Raw genomic sequence first — 16,556 nt, forward strand, 5'->3', positions numbered from 1 at the left:
TTCAGCTCTTCTAGCCGCTTGTGGTATTCCAGCTCCTCCTAGACCTCAGGAGCCTTATTATGCACCTCCTGTATCTGTGCCTCCTGCACGGGGTGCTATCAGCGGTCAGTCCAGCAAACCTGGCACGTTCCAGTCACAGCTGCCACGTCCTCCCAAAGCTTGTTTTTGAGTGTGGCGACACTCGCCATATGGTGAGGGATTGCCCCAGACTTAGGAGGGGTGCACCTCCACAGACTTCTCAGCCATAGCGTGCTCCACCAGGTCCTCAGGCTATGTCTATAGCACCAGCTGCCACCCCACCTACTTAGCTAGCTCGAGGTAGAGGTCCGGGAGGTAGAGGTCGCCCTAGAGGGGGAGGCCAGGACAGATACTATACCCTTCCTACTCATACAGAGGCTAATTATTCCGATTCTATCATTACAGGTATTGTTCCGGTCTGTCATAGAGATGCATCGGTTCTATTCGATCCAGACTCCACTTATTCTCATGTGTCATCTTATTTTGCCTCGCATTTGGGTGTATCTCGGATTCTTTGAGTTCCCCTATTTATGTGTCTACTCCTATGGGAGATTCTCTTGTTGTGGACCGCATATATCGGTCATGTTTGATTGTTATTAGTGGTTTTGAGACCAGAGCCGACTTATTATTGCTCAGCATGGTAGACTTTGATGTTATTTTGGGCATGGACTGGTTGTCACCCCATTATGCTATTCTTGATTGTCACACCAAGACCGTGACACTGGCTATGCTAGATTTACCGCGATTAGAGTGGAAGGGTACCTTAGATTACACTCCTAGCAGAGTTATTTCATTTCTTAAAGCTCAATGAATGGTTGAGAAGGGGTGTAATACGTATCTAGCCTAAGTAAGAGATGTCAGTATTGATACCCCTACAGTTGAGTCAGTCCCAGTAGTAAGGAATTTCCCTGATATGTTTCCAGTTGATCTTCCGGGCATGTCACGCGACAAAAACATTGATTTTGGTATTGATTTGTTACCAGGAACTCAGACTATCTCTATTCCTCCTTATTGTATGGCCCCTCCTGAGTTGAAGGAGTTGAAGGAATAGTTATAGGAATTGCTTGATAAGGGTTTCATTCGGCTCAGCGTGTCACCTTGGGGTGTTCCTGTCTTGTTTGTGAAGAAAAAGGATGGTTCTATGCGTACATGCATTGATTATCGCCAGTTGAACAAAGTTACAGTGAAGAACCGGTATCCTTTGCCTCGTATTAATGACTTATTTGATCAGTTACAGGGAGCCAGAGTATTTTACAAGATTGACTTACGTTCAGGTTATCATCAATTGAATATTCGAGATCCAGATATCCCGAAGACTGCTTTCAGGACTCGGTATGGTCATTACGAGTTCCTTGTCATGTCATTTAGGCTGATCAACGCCCCAGCAACATTTATGTATTTGATGCACAGTGTATTTCAGCCCTATCTTGACTTGTTCGTCAATGTCTTTATTGATGGCATTCTGGTGTACTCCCGGAGTTGGGAAGATCATGAGCAGTACCTGAGGACAGTGCTTCAGACCTTGAGAGAGAAGAAGTTATATGCAAAGTTTTCAAAATGTGAGTTCTGGTTAGATTCCGTTTCATTTTTGGGTCATGTGGTGTCAAGTGAAGGGATCAAGGTGGATTCGAAGAAAGTAGAAGCAGTGCAGAGTTGGCCCAGACCATCCTCAGCTACAGAGATCCGGAGTTTCCTTAGTTTGGCGGGGTATTACAGCCGATTTGTTGAGGGATTCTCATCTATTGCAGCGCCTATGACCAGGCTGACCCAGAAGGGCGCTCCGTTCAGATGGACAGAGGAGTGTGAGGAGAGATTTCAAAGCTCAAGACAACTTTGACTACAGCCCCGGTATTGGTATTGCCTTCAGGTTCGGGGTCTTATACAGTTTATTATGATGTGTCACGAGTTGGCCTCGGCACGATGTTGATGCAGGACTGTAGGGTGATTGCCTACGCATCTAGACAGCTGAAGGTGCATGAGAAGAACTATCCTATCCACGACCTTCAGTTAGCTGCTATTGTTCATGCCTTGAAGATTTGGAGGCACTATTTGTACGATGTCCCTTGTGAGATCTACACTGATCATCGGAGTTTGCAGCATCTGTTCAAGCAGAAGGATCTTAATTTGCGTTTGAGGAGGTGGTTAGAGCTGCTTAAGGATTATGACATCACCATTTTGTACCACCCGGAAAAGGCCAATGTGGTGGCCGATGCTTTGAGTCGTCGGGCAGAGAGTTTGGGGAGTTTAGCTTATCTACCAGCATCAGAGAGGCCCATGGCGTTCGATGTTCAGGCCTTAGCCAGCCAGTTTGTGAGATAGGATATTTCTGAGCCTAGTCGAGTATTGGCTTGTATGGTCTCTCGGTCTTCCTTTTATGATCGTATCAGGGAGCGTCAGTATGATGACCCTCATCTTCTTGTCCGTAAGGACACGGTCCAACACGGTGATGCTAAGGAGGTCACTATTGGGGATGATGGTGCATTGAGGATGTAGGGCAGGTTATGTGTGCCTAATGTAGATGGGTTGCGTGAGTTGATTCTTAAGGAGGCCCATATCTCGTGGTACTTTATTCATCCGGGTGCCGCGAAGATGTATCAGGACTTAGGTAGCATTACTTGTGAAGAAGGATGAAGAAAGATATAGTGGAGTATGTTGCTCAGTGCCTAAATTGCCAGCAGGTGAAGTACGAGCCTCACCGGCCGGGTGGATTGCTACAGAAGTTAGAGATTCCGGAGTGGAAATGCGAGCGGATCACTATGGCTTTCGTTGTTGGACTCCCACGGACTCAACGGAAGTTTGTTGCAGTTTGGATAATTGTGGATAGGCTGACCAAGTCAGCTCACTTCCTTCCTGTGATGACTACCTATTCTTCCGAGCACCTGGCTTGAGTTTATATCCGGGAGATTGTCATACTTTATGGCGTGCCGGTATCTATCATCTCCGACCGGGATACGTAGTTTACATCACGATTCTGGAGAGCCGTAAAGCATGAGTTGGGTACTCGGGTGGAGTTGAGCACATCATTTCACCCTCAGACGAACGGGCAGTCCGAGCGCACTATTCAGATTCTTGAGGATATGCTCCATGCATGTGTGATGGAGTTTGGAGGCTCTTGGGATCAGTTCTTGCCACTCACGAAGTTTGCCTACAAGAACAGCTATCAGTCCAACATTCAGATAGCACCATATGAGGGTCTATATGGTAGGCGATGTCGGTCCCTAGTAGGCTGGTTCAAGCCGGGCGAGGCCATATTATTGGGTACAGACTTAGTTCGGGATGCCTTGGAGAAGGTTAAGGTGATTCAGGATAGACTTCGCACAGCCCAGTCAAGACAGAAAAGTTATGCGGTTCGGAAGATTCGCGAGGTGGCATTCATGGTCGGAGAGCGGGTCTTGTTCTGGATTTCGCCTATGAAAGGCGTTATGAGGTTTGGAAAGAGGGGCAAGCTGAGCCCAAGGTTTATTAGTCCCTTTGAGGCGTTGCGGCGAGTTGGGGAAGTTGCTTATGAGCTCGCCTTACCTCCCAGCCTAGTAGGAGTTCATCCGGTATTTCATGTTTCGATGCTCCAGAGATATCACGACGATCCGTCTCACGTGTTGGATTTTAGCTTACTCCAGTTGGACAAGGATCTATCTTATGTTGAGAAGCCAGTGGCTATTTTGGACAGGCAGGTTAGAAAGCTGAGGTCAAAGCACATTGCATCAGTAAAGGTTCAATGGCGGGGTCAGCCGGTCGAGGAGGCGATTTGGGAGACCGAGCAGGATATGCGCAGCTGTTACCCTCATTTTTTAACCACTTTAGGTATGTCTCTATGCTCGTTCGAGGATGAACGGTTGTTTTAAGAGGGGGAAGATGTAACGACCCGGCTGGTCGTTTTGAGAGTTGAAGCCCCGATCCTTTGTTAACTGCTTCCCCCATATCTATTTCTGCTGTTGTGACTTGCCGAGAGGTTTCGTTTTGGATTTTGGAGTATTTTGGGACACTTAGTCCCTAAATGGGAGGTTAAGCCTTAGAATTTGGACCATAGTCGCAATTGTGTGAAGACGACTCCGGAATGGAGTTCTGTCAATTCCGCTAGCTCCGTTAGGTGATTTTAGGCATAGGGGCGTGTCTGGATTGTGTTTTGGAGGTCCGTAGCTCATTTAGGCTTGAAATGGCGAAAGTTGAATTTTTGGAGTTTTGGATCGGTAATGTAATTTTTTATATCGGGATCGGAATCTGATTCCGGAAGTTGGAATAGGTCCGTAGGGTTGAACATGACTTGTGTGCAAAATTTGGGGTCAAGCGGATGTGGTTTGATAGGTTTCGGCATCGGTTGTCGAATTTGGAGACTTTGAGTTTATTAAGTTTGGATTGGAGGGTGATTTGTGTTTTTAGCGTGGTTTAATGTTATTTGAGGACTCGACTAAGTTCTTATGGTGTTTTAGTATTGGTTGGAATGATTGGTTGAGGTCCCGGAGGCCTCGGGTGAGTTTCGGGTGCTTAACGGATAAAAATTTGGTCGTGAGCATAATCTGAAGTTTGCTGGCAGGTGCGGCGCTGCAGAAACGAGGATCGGGTCGCAGGTGCGATTTTAGGCATGGGGGTCAGTGGTCGCAGATGCGATTCAAGAGCCACAGAAGTGGAGTCGCATCTGCAGAGGAGTGATTGCAGATGCGGATCTGGGGAAGAAGTGAGGTTCCGCAGAAGCAGACAAGTTAGCGCAGAAGTGCATCCGCAGATGTGGATATAGGTGCGCACGTGAGGAGTCTGGAGAGTTAATGAATTTCCGCAAGTGCGGATCTCTAGCCGCAGAAGCGGTTAATGGACCGCAGGTGCAGTTTAGCTTGCAAAAAAATGGGAAAAATCGAGGGTTTGATTCATTTTACCATTTTTGGACTTGGGAGCTCGGAAATTGGCGATTCTTTGAGGGATTTTCAGAGGGAGCTTTGGGGTAGCGATTCCTTACTCGATTTTGGTTATATTTCAATAATCTATTGTTGTTTTCTTCATTTAATTAAGGAATTTGAGTGAGAGAGCTGGGAAAATGGGGGAAAAGTTCCCCAATCGAACTTTTGAGTTTTGAGTGGGATTTAGACATCGGATTTGGATAATTTTGGTACGAGTGAACTCGTGAGTGAATGGGTGTTCATATTTGGTAACTTTTACCCGATTTCGAGACGTGGGCCCGGGGAGGCTTTTGGCGATTTTTCTAAGTTCTTGCCTTAGCTTCGATTTCATTTAGTTAGATTAGTTTCTTGTAGCTATATTTGTGTTATGTAATTAATTTGGCTAGATTTGAGCCATCCGGAGCCAGATATTCGTGGAAAGAGCATTGTGACGGATTGATTTGAGCTTGGTTCGAGGTAAGTGTCTTGCCTAACCTTGTGGGAGGGAACTCCCCTTAGGATTTGGTATTGTTTTGATATGTGAGCACCGTGTACCTAAGGTGACGAGTACGTACACATACTATTTGTTGTAAAATTCCGTTTTTCACTAAGTTATAACCTATTTCTCCTTATTTGAACTACACTAGTATATGTAACTATCCTGTTTTAGTTAGAATAGCATGCCTACGTGTTTTAACTGCCTAGTTGAACTCTATGCAGCATGTTTAGTGAAATTACTTGCTTTCTTTGCCTTGACTTAGTCTAAACTGTAGGTTTTCTTGCTGTAAATGTAATTTCTATTGGTTGAGCTGCATATTTACTTTGGGATTACGGAACGGTATTCCGGAAAATCCCCTATATTACATATTTACTTTGGGACTACGGAACGGTATTCCGGGAGATCCCCCAGAACTGCATATTTACTTTGGGACTATGGAACGGTATTCCGGGAGATCCCCCTGCACATTTACGTTTGGGACTACGGGACGGTATCTCGGGGGATCCCATGTTGCTAGGGGTATGCATTCGAATCGGTTTATCGATAAATCGAATCGATTATTTGTTATCGGTTTATGGATATCGGTTTATCGATTTATCGCTTTCGATTTCGATTTAGAAATTTTTCTTATCGAGTTATCGATTTTGTCCTCTTCGGTTATCGGTTTATCGATAAACCGATAAGAAATACTAAAAAGAAAATTAATTTTTTTTTTAATTTTGTTGTTTTTACCCTTATTATACAATACCCTTTCCTTTACCCTAAGTCCCTAACTCTATTATTTCATCTACCACATTTAAGTAATGATCATATTTAAAGCTCAAGGGAATGAAGTTTCAATTAATGGAAAATAGAATTAGCCGTGATGATGTATTTTTACTTTTTTTATACCGTTGGAGTGTTGGTGGCATACATTTGATCCCTTACTTTAGTTTCGTTGCATGTGCTTGTTGACACAATTTTTATGTTATAAACGGTGTTCGTCTTATTTTAGCTTCTTTTGGTCCATATTAGTTAGGCGTGTTTATAGCAATATACTTTCTGTGAAATCCCGCAAATTTTCTTATTGGTGTAATCGATAACCGAATCGATAAGCCCCAAAAATCGATAAATCAAAATCGAAAAAATCCAAACCTTATTGAAACGATAACGATAAGCATATGTACAAATCGATAATCGATAAGTAATTATTGATAAGGGTCAAAATCGAATCGATAAATCGAATGCACACCCCTACCTGTTGCTATCACTGTGTTCTGAGTTGTTGTCTTTCATTGATTCTATTCCTGCTAGATTTTCCGTATTTACTTTTACTGTGATATTTCGTTCTGCCTTATTTCATTATATTTATACTAGTAGGGCCCTGACCTGATCTCGTCACTACTCGACGAAATTAGGCTTGGTACTTACTGGGTACCGTTGTGGTGTACTCATGCCATTTCCTGCACATATTTTTCGTGTGCAGATCCAAGTTCATCGTACCAGCCTCATCACTAGTTGCAGTCGTTGTTGCTTATTGGAGACTTCAAGGTACATCTGCCCGCGCCCGCAGATCCTCGGAGTCCCACTCTACCCCCCTATGTTCATTTTTCCCTCTTTCTGTAGAAATGGTGTATAGAACAGTTAAGACTTCTTAGTAGCTTATGACTTGCGGGTTTCCGCGTTTTGGGAATTGTTGGTGCATTTCAAAGGTAATAATTATATATGCCGAGTGGCATTCAGTTGCTTATTAGATATTTGTTACTGTCAGTGGTTTATGTTCAAGTTTTTATCTCATTTCTGCAAAGTGTTAGGCTTACCTAGTCGTAGAGACTAAGTGCCGTCACGACAACTCACGGAGGGAGAAATTGGGTCGTGACACCAAAAGTCTATCTTAAACAACATTTATATCTATATATGGTAGGGGTCTGTAAGGTTTGCATATATAATACCCTCTTTAGTCTCTATTTATGGGATTACGCTAATTTTATTTTATTTTGTTATATAAAATTAGAGTATTACATAATGATTCGGACGTCCAACTAATTATTTTGACAACATTGCAGAAGTGCACTCTTGAACGTTTCCTCTAGCATTAATAAGAATAATATTTACAATTATTCCTCCAAAAGTCATTTATCTGACGTCCAGTCAAACATCTTTTATGTATTTCTTGTTTCTTAAAGGACAAATTGCTTGTCAAGAGTATTAAATTTCTGTTCTAGACCGTTAAAAATATAAATGTTGAGAATATTCTTATGCCTTACTCCTGAGGTCACTAAAGTAATAATTTAAGTTTGTCCATTATAATCCCTAGAAAAGAAGTGGATTAGGTGAATAATTTTTCTATTGAGCAGCGACATGATACAAGTATATATAACGGCTTCTTCAACAAGGTGACTCAGAATTCAGGAAATAAAAAAGTAAATACATAATTTGAAACTTCTTTTCACCTATTAACAGGTTATTAAGAAGATCTATGTTATAAATTAATTTGAAAGTGATATTCGTGTTAATAATCATGAATTTAAATATTGTTGGGTGAATTAAAGTGAAAAAGTTAAAAGCTCAATTGTTGGAGTTTTTAAATGTTTTAAAACTCATAAATGAATTTTGTGATTTATTGAAATTTTTGACAAATTGATGATTGAGGTTTGTTTTGGGATATCATTTTGATGTTGTGGTTGAAATTTGAAGCTATTTCGTGAAAACCTGAGCTACTTGGTAATGTTTTTCGTAAGTATGAAATTAATAGGAGATGAAATCCAATTTTATATACAAACATAGATGCAAAATAAACAACAATCTATGTTGCCAAAAAAGAAAATGCATATGCGACTGTACACTCAAAACGTGGCTTCATAGGTGTTTGAACAAAAAAGTATAAAACCCTCTTGTCGAACTAATTACTAGAATTAAAGAAGGAAAATCTTAGCTAAACATAAGTAATCCCAGATCTAAATATGCAGTGCAGAGAAAAAATGAAGAGGAAAAATAATCGCGAATAATATTTCATACAATAATTATACATCAATCATATGTGATAAGCTTACATTTGTGACCGATTTGTATCATGAACATGGGAGAAACAGAAAAGAAGTGAAGGGGTTGTTCTCCCTTAAGAGATTTTCTTAATTCTGGCTTCTCTCGCAGCCCCCCTCTCTTTTGGGTTTAGCTACCCTTATTTATATTAACAGCTTCCACATTTGTTCAATGGTCTTTGACCAGCGTGCTTTTTCGTTACCACGCCCTCTTTCATTTGCTTGACCGCTACATCGGTTTCGCGACGTAAGCTTTCTTACGGTCTGGCCCCGACGATGGCTGAGGTGCCCTTTGCCATCTTGCCTTGTGGGCATGACTACGACTTGGTCGACCCCATATCGTTCCTCTTAAGGATAATTAACCCATGGTCAGATTTTAACCCATACAATAGGTGCTATATAGTGTTCGGCTTGTACTTTTGGGCAAATCTCTCTTTATTATATGAATCATTATAACCCATAATCTTTCTTGAAGGATTACTACTTGTGCATTTTTATTTTGATAAACGCATGCGCTTGGAATATTCACACCACCCGGGAAGGAAAATGAGGGCTTTCTCACCAATTATGAGGGGTGCTAGTCCATTGAAAATGATGATATAATGGTAATTGCAACCTCAATTCATTTCACTGATGCGAAATATTCTATTTTTCATGGTTCTGCATGCGCTTATAAGGTAGACACTGGTCAAATTCATTGTTTATTTTTCTTAGGTGGTATATGTAGATTATATATTAATTGTACACTATTATACTTATATTATACATATATTATATATGTACCAGTTATTTTTAATTTAACAGTTGAATCAACAGCTATTTAGATTAATTCTTATAAAGGTAAAAGAAAGTAAAGGAAAGGAAAGGAAAGGAAAGGAAACGAGGGAGAGGAGCCAAATCCATTTCATTTCCTTCCTTTTCTTGCCTTGCAGACAAGTTGAGAAAAAGTTAAAAAGAGTAAAACTATGTGGCTTAATTTCTTAGAAAAATGATTTTGATAACTCAAAAAGAAATATTCAAATTAATCTCTAAATTCATTTTTAATATTATTTTAATGGGTCTTTATTATACCAATTAAAAAGAATATTCAAATAATTATGTCTAGGTTCATTCTCTTAATATAATGTTGATGATCTTTATTATACTAATCAATTTGATTTATTCTCTTCATATTTATTTTGTTCAAATATGATTTTGAAAAGTTGTTCAAAACGGCTAAGACAATTAAATAGCCTTAATGGCATTTACTAATATTCAATATTGAGATGTCATTGTCTTCTTTTGTAACAGAACGTTAGCCTTATATCCATTATTTTCATCATTTAAGGTTATTTGAATAGCAATCATAAAGTGACAATAACTTTGGTTGACCATATATATTATCTAGTCCTTTCATTTGGAAGATAGATTTGAAGACAAATTCTTCTTCTCTTTTCTTGTAGTGTGCTGGGTTATCTTTGTTAATCTTTGTTGTTTCTGCTCCTAGTTTATACTAGAAGAACTTGTTGAATCCTGGGAAATACGCCTAATTTTATTTATCACGGTGTGGGCGAAATATCCTTAAGGACAGTGTCCTTGACACGCCTCAAGCTAAATCTTATTCTCCATAATTCAATATTTTTCCAACATAATTAACTTATGTAAAGTTATGAAATGAAACAGCCAGCAGCGGGCCAATATATATAAGTCATTTTCATGGCTTTCATCATTCCCTACGTCCTTTAATAACTGAAACCCATTAATCTATTCATATTTTGCTCTTTTAATTTCCCTTTTCCATTGAAATGTATTCAATTAGCACAAATCATTGTTTACACAGTCAGTCTCTTGACCGTCTTCCCACATAATTTCGTCGGAAATTTAGGCACATACACTATATTTTCCTAACTTAAACATAGACACACCGACGGGGTAAAGAGTTACACTAGTAATGTATATTAACTTGTCGTTGTAAATAACTTATCAGATTATTGACTTCATTTTTTTTTTGTGTGAATATAATGATAATCTGTGATTATTTTTTAGGTGACCTAATAGTGTTAAATTATATATTGTAAGGGTATAAAAGTTAAAACTCTATCTTTTCTTCTCAATCCTCTGGACCATGTGTATCTTTATATCTTCTTCATGCATATGCAATTATGTCATGCAGACCTGAAAATAAAACCATTGTAGAAAACCTTTGACTAACTTCTTAAACCCTTTTCTTGAAAATGGGCAAACTAAGTGGAATTTGATATCAGAACAGTTATATATAGTATCTAATTAGTTCTTGTCATATGATTGAATTCTTGATCATCAAGATTAAATTAATTCTACTACTAGTTGTTTATAAAATGTGCTACAGTGTGTGTATATATATATATATACTAGTCACCAATGAATATAATTTTTTAAAAATATAGTAGATGTTTTCGTTGTATGATTTATCAAATAGTTTATTTAAAAGTAAATTCTTGAATAAAGGAAGGACGATATCTGCTTTATAAAAGTCCTCATATACTTTTTTATTTGAAACTTTATTAGGAATAGCTTTAGGTTCTCGCAACATCCTTTATAAGCAAATATGATTATTATCAGGATAAAGAGATTATGTTGAGTAACACCTTTACTTCCTTTAGCTCAATAATGATGGATAATATTAGTCACACATTTTTCCGGCTTGATATTTATTTTCAATTACATACTATAGCTATCACCCATATAGATTTATCGATGCCAAAATTGTGAAACTTCATGATAATAATATTTTTGATAAAATATTTTCTTAAAAAGGAATTACTTTTTTTTTTTACAATAGTAGCCGATATATTATAAAAAAACTAGTTAACGTTTACATGGTTACAGATAGTTGGAAAAGTACCACACATTGGTGGATTGTCAGATGCAATACATTGATTGCCTAAGGTTCTATATCTACATGCATCAGTAGATATAGATTTAACAAAAAGACAAGCTCCATTTTCTTCCATGGTTGACTGCTTCGACACAAAAGGAGGTGGTGTAGCATGGAGCTTTGGACACTGGGGATGTAGCTGTCTATAGCTTTCAGCTGTGGCGTCTTTAGCTAGGATATGCGCCACTTGGTTGCCTTCTCTGAAATTATGCCGTAGGAGGAGGTCCTTCCGGTGGTGCATTAATAATCTGCATGCAAAGATAATGTTAGTAAACACTAGATGGTCCTGCTGTATTGCTTTCATTGCCTCCGTTGAGTCAGTCTCTACTTCAAGTGGAAAGAGGTCGTATTTGCTTGCAATTTGTAGACCCTCGTGTATTGCTTGTAGCTCTGTGTGCAGAGGTGAAATTGCTGAAATCTGCTTTTGAAATCCAAGTATCCATTTACCCATATGGTTTCTGATCACACCTCCAATGCCTGATATGGGTGCACCATTTTTGTATGCCCCGTCTATATTTAATTTATACCAGTATTTTTGTGGTTTATGCCAACTTATATTAACAGCCATTCTTACTTGAGTTGGCCCTTCCTTAGTGTTTAGCAGGTTGTATTCAGAGACTTGTTTCATCAAGGTGTTTAGCTTTGGACTAAGTTAGTGTTGTTAGCAATATTCTTGTTCCTGTTAATCCAAATTACCCAAATAATGAAGGGAAGAAGGTTCCGCCATACCATAGAAGGAGTGGTTTTAACAGTGTTTAGGTTGTTTAGATTGGTTAGCCAATGATTGTGGCCAATGAATTGATGGACGTAGATGTTTAAAGATTTCCAGATATGCTCCACCTTAGGGCATAGTAGGAAGATGTGGATCGTGTCTTCCTCGTTTGTTCTGCAAATCGTACATTGTGGGTCAATATTGATGCCGATTCGCTGGAGATATTGGCGAGTCGGAATTCTATTGTGAAGGCATTGCCAAAAGAAAATTTTTATTTTGTTTGGGTAGTGCAACTGCCATATCCAGCTGAAATCAGATGTGGGTATAATTTTATTGCTGTTGATTAGTTGATAGACGCTCTTGGTATTGAAGTGGCCATTGTTACTGAGGTTCCACAGTGGTTTGTCATGGTTACCCTCGTTTAAGTGTTGAGGGATGCTCTTAATGTTGTTTACCACCTGGGAAGGGATTTCGAGGGTAATTTTTGAGAGTGACCAATTGTCATTACGGTAGATATGTCTTATTTGAATTTTACTCTCATGTTCATGGAGGGAACCTTCGATACATTTCCTAAGCAAAGGGAAATTTGGGATCCAGCAGGAGTCCCATATATTAAGAGTGGATTTTTTGCGGGAAAATTTCACATTAGAACAACTTGGCTTTATATTTTTCAATTTTATAGCCCATATTTCAATTTACAACCAACTAGTCCATAAATAATAGGCTAAGATTCAACATCCAACTCCAATAGGTTCTCAAAATTACTATTTAATTTTTAAAAAAGATTCCTCAAGCTTTTAAATTACTTTTCGAATCAGTAATTGTGACTCAAATATTAATTCAACAAACCAACTTCATTTGGGTGGTGAAAATTAGATTTTTAACAAGCTTAAATATGTGGGTTTAAATTTCAAATTTGATTTTACGAAAAATTTGGAGTGGGTGTTATTTAGACTTGTTAGAAATAGTATAAGGAGGTTGTATATAAAATTTGAAGTCATTTAATGGAGATTTGGACTGGTTTTGAATAAGAATTGCAACTGAAAATCGTGGAAGAAGTTCGTCTACAGACGCTTGTATAAAGGTGTATAAAAGTGTATAGCAGTGTATAAGGTGTGTTTCTACACTCATATACAATATTATACAAGATTATACATAATTATACAAAAAACTGACTTCGTCTTCTTTCTTGCGTCTTTTCTGAAATTTAATTCAAATCTTGCTCAAATCTACTCCAAATCACTTCAAATTTAAATTTTGTACTCCTTTTGATATTTTCAATCAATTGGAACAATACCCAATCCAAACAACTAACAAATTTAAAACAACCCATTTTCAAAAGCAAAGCTTTGAATGATCTTCAATGGTGGACTTCTACTCTTCAATTTTCTTTCATTGCAAGCAGGTGGCACAAGAGGAGAAGCAGAAAATACACGGTCCTTTGAAGCATATGTAAAAGATGTGAGAAGAAGAGAGAGTGAAAGCAATAGTTGTGAGAACAAAGAATTAACTCCATAGCTTTTAGAAGCAATTGTTGTAAAAACATATATTTTGAATTTGCAAGTGCTTTTAAAATATGTACAATGTGGGCTAGGTGGGGTAAAACTTAAAAACATGAGCCATTTTTTGTTATGGTGTCAAGTCATGTGTATTTTCTTGTAATTCTTTCATTTTTTGCTAGGTTACCATCGGATGGCTTTGGAACAAATGTTCCAACCTTTCGGTATGCTTTTCCAAATGAAAGAATAATTGTTTGATTTTTTGGAAGAGTATTTATTGATAAGGAGGCTTGCCTATGGCGTTGTTGGATTAGAGAGGATTCGCCAAGTTAGTCCACTTAGCAAAGCATTATTTTTTGTATTAGCATTATACAGACCAAGGCCTCCAAATTCCTTACGGCTAGTAATGGTTTTCCAATTAATTAGGTGAATTTATTTTCTTTTATTACTGGTGCCCCAAATGAAATTTCTTTGAATCTGGTCTATTTGTTTTTGTATTTTTGTAGGCAAAAAGGAATTACTTGAGTTGACAATAGCTATTAATATTTTCACATTAGCTAGCAACCTAAATAACAAGTACATCTGGCATAGTGGTTAACACCATAGCTAAGGGCCTTCGTGCTTTTACTATAACTAGTTTCTTGGCACGTGCGTTGCACGTGTATGTTGAGACAAGTAAATTGTTTTTCCTAAGCCTACAAAGATGTACAATCAAACATACTATTTATACTAAGTCAAAACCCACTATTTACATGGTAAATAAAACTGAATTATCTCTATACAATTACTAAAAAAAAACTTCACACTTGATTTGTTAAGTTCGAAATCATTACAGCACAAATCCATTGCAAAATATCATAAATTTATTTGAAATGCCAATTTTTTTTTCCAGCATCAATCAATGAAATGCAAAATTTCATCAAATAATGAAATTTGGAGAACATATTTGATGTTATGGAGCATTTAAAAAATTTTGGGCTTGGAATATTATCATTGTCGAATTTCTTTATAAAGATGTTAATAAAAAGGATATTGCAGATTCTTTGTGCACTAAAGATTAGTCCTCTTCGAATACTAATACTTTTATCATCAATCAAAGAAAATTGTTGTAGCTTATTAATAGGTACACATATTATTTTGTCAATTCTACACCGATTCCCATTTTGATTGAACTTGAGATGATTAAGCGGACAAAGAAAAATAATGTAATAGTAAACAATATAAGATAGGTTTTGTATTTTCTAGTATGATTAACATTCTTAATTGATATAGATATTAATTTAAAATAATTCTTTAAAAAATGTGACATCTTGTACTGACGATAGCTATATTAATTTAGGTGATATATTGAAATAGTTCTAATTAGTTAAAAAATATAAGTATTACCAATTGTATGTTCGACTAACTACAAGTAACCTCTAACTAAGAAGAGTAGAAAACAAATCTACGTTCGATGCAAATGTTAATTAGCTTAATTATATTAACAACGATTGTTGATAATTATAAAGATATAGCGTCAATTTTGTGAAACCTAACTTGAAAGGATGTGCATAATCTTTCTAGTATAGAATTAACATCATTGCATCTCCTTCCCCTTATTTTTATTACCTCCATCTTTAACATGTTCAATTAAAAAAAATACAAAATAATGATTAACTAATACTTGACACATAAAATTTAATTTATATTCATATGTTATAATGCAATAGTAGGCAATATATCTTCAAATATTATATCAAATATTTTTACTCAATAAAAGTTTCTTTTGCTAAAATAATCTTTTCATCCGCTTATACTTCATAAAGTAGGTTTAATGAACTATAAATACAATAATAATAAACAAATTGTAAAGCAAAAAAAGCAATTGCAAAAACTTAAAAATTTCTCTAAATGACCAAAATATATCAAAAGAAGTCATAGTTTACCAAAAAAAGACATCTCAAACATGCGTTCCAAGAAAACAATATATATATATGGAGAGAGAGAGTGCACAAGTCCGTTTGTGTATGAAATATTAGTAGAGACCATATGATTTGCATACAAAATTTAAAAATACCAAGTCAATTAATATATAAAGCCTTGAAACCACGTGTGGTTTATCCGCAACAGATCCACCACCATTGTTGTCATCTATTTCCACCTTGATAATCAGTAGCCACATTTGTCGCAAAATAAATATTTAGTAATTTCCTAGCACCAATGCTGCCAATAAAATTCCTTGTGAGAGTACAAAATGAAGTGTTAGAATTAAGTTTAGCTGCAAGCATTTTTGCGAGTAATTAGAAGTTTAATATCAGAAGGGATTATACAAGTTCCGTGAGAAGTGAATTTAGTGAAGGACTATAGAATGGATTTATAATAGAAGTTTGTGCCAGAAAAATTCAAAAACCAACTGTTCACAGAGTCTTCATTCATTGTAAATGAGAGCATGACTTTTATGTGAACATAATTTGAAAATCATGCACCATGTTTTCGCTACCACTTAAGAACTCATCAACTGGATTATATGAAAAAGAGAATAGCTCATCAAAAAATTAAGGACATTTCATTTGGACAGGAGAAAGATTTTGCTTGATCATCGGTCAATAGCACAGACAAAAGGTAGAACCATTTAAATAGATGATAAGACTTTTACAAAGGCAACCGTTGAATTCATNGTTTAGCTGCAAGCATTTTTGCGAGTAATTAGAAGTTTAATATCAGAAGGGATTATACAAGTTCCGTGAGAAGTGAATTTAGTGAAGGACTATAGAAGGGATTTATAATAGAAGTTTGTGCCTGAAAAATTCAAAAACCAACTGTTCACAGAGTCTTCATTCATTATAAATGAGTGTATGACTTTTATGTGAACATAATCTGAAAATCATGCACCATGTTTTCGCTACCACTTAAGAACTCATCAACTGGATTATATGAAAAAGAGAAAAGCTCATCAAAAAATTAAGGACATTTCATTTGGACAGGAGAAAGATTTTGCTTGATCATCGGTCAATAGCACAGACAAAAGGTAGAACCATTTAAATAGATGATAAGACTTTTACAAA

The sequence above is a fragment of the Nicotiana attenuata genome, unplaced genomic scaffold, assembly GCF_001879085.1.
Source record: "Nicotiana attenuata strain UT unplaced genomic scaffold, NIATTr2, whole genome shotgun sequence".
NCBI classification, from domain to species: domain Eukaryota; kingdom Viridiplantae; phylum Streptophyta; class Magnoliopsida; order Solanales; family Solanaceae; genus Nicotiana; species Nicotiana attenuata.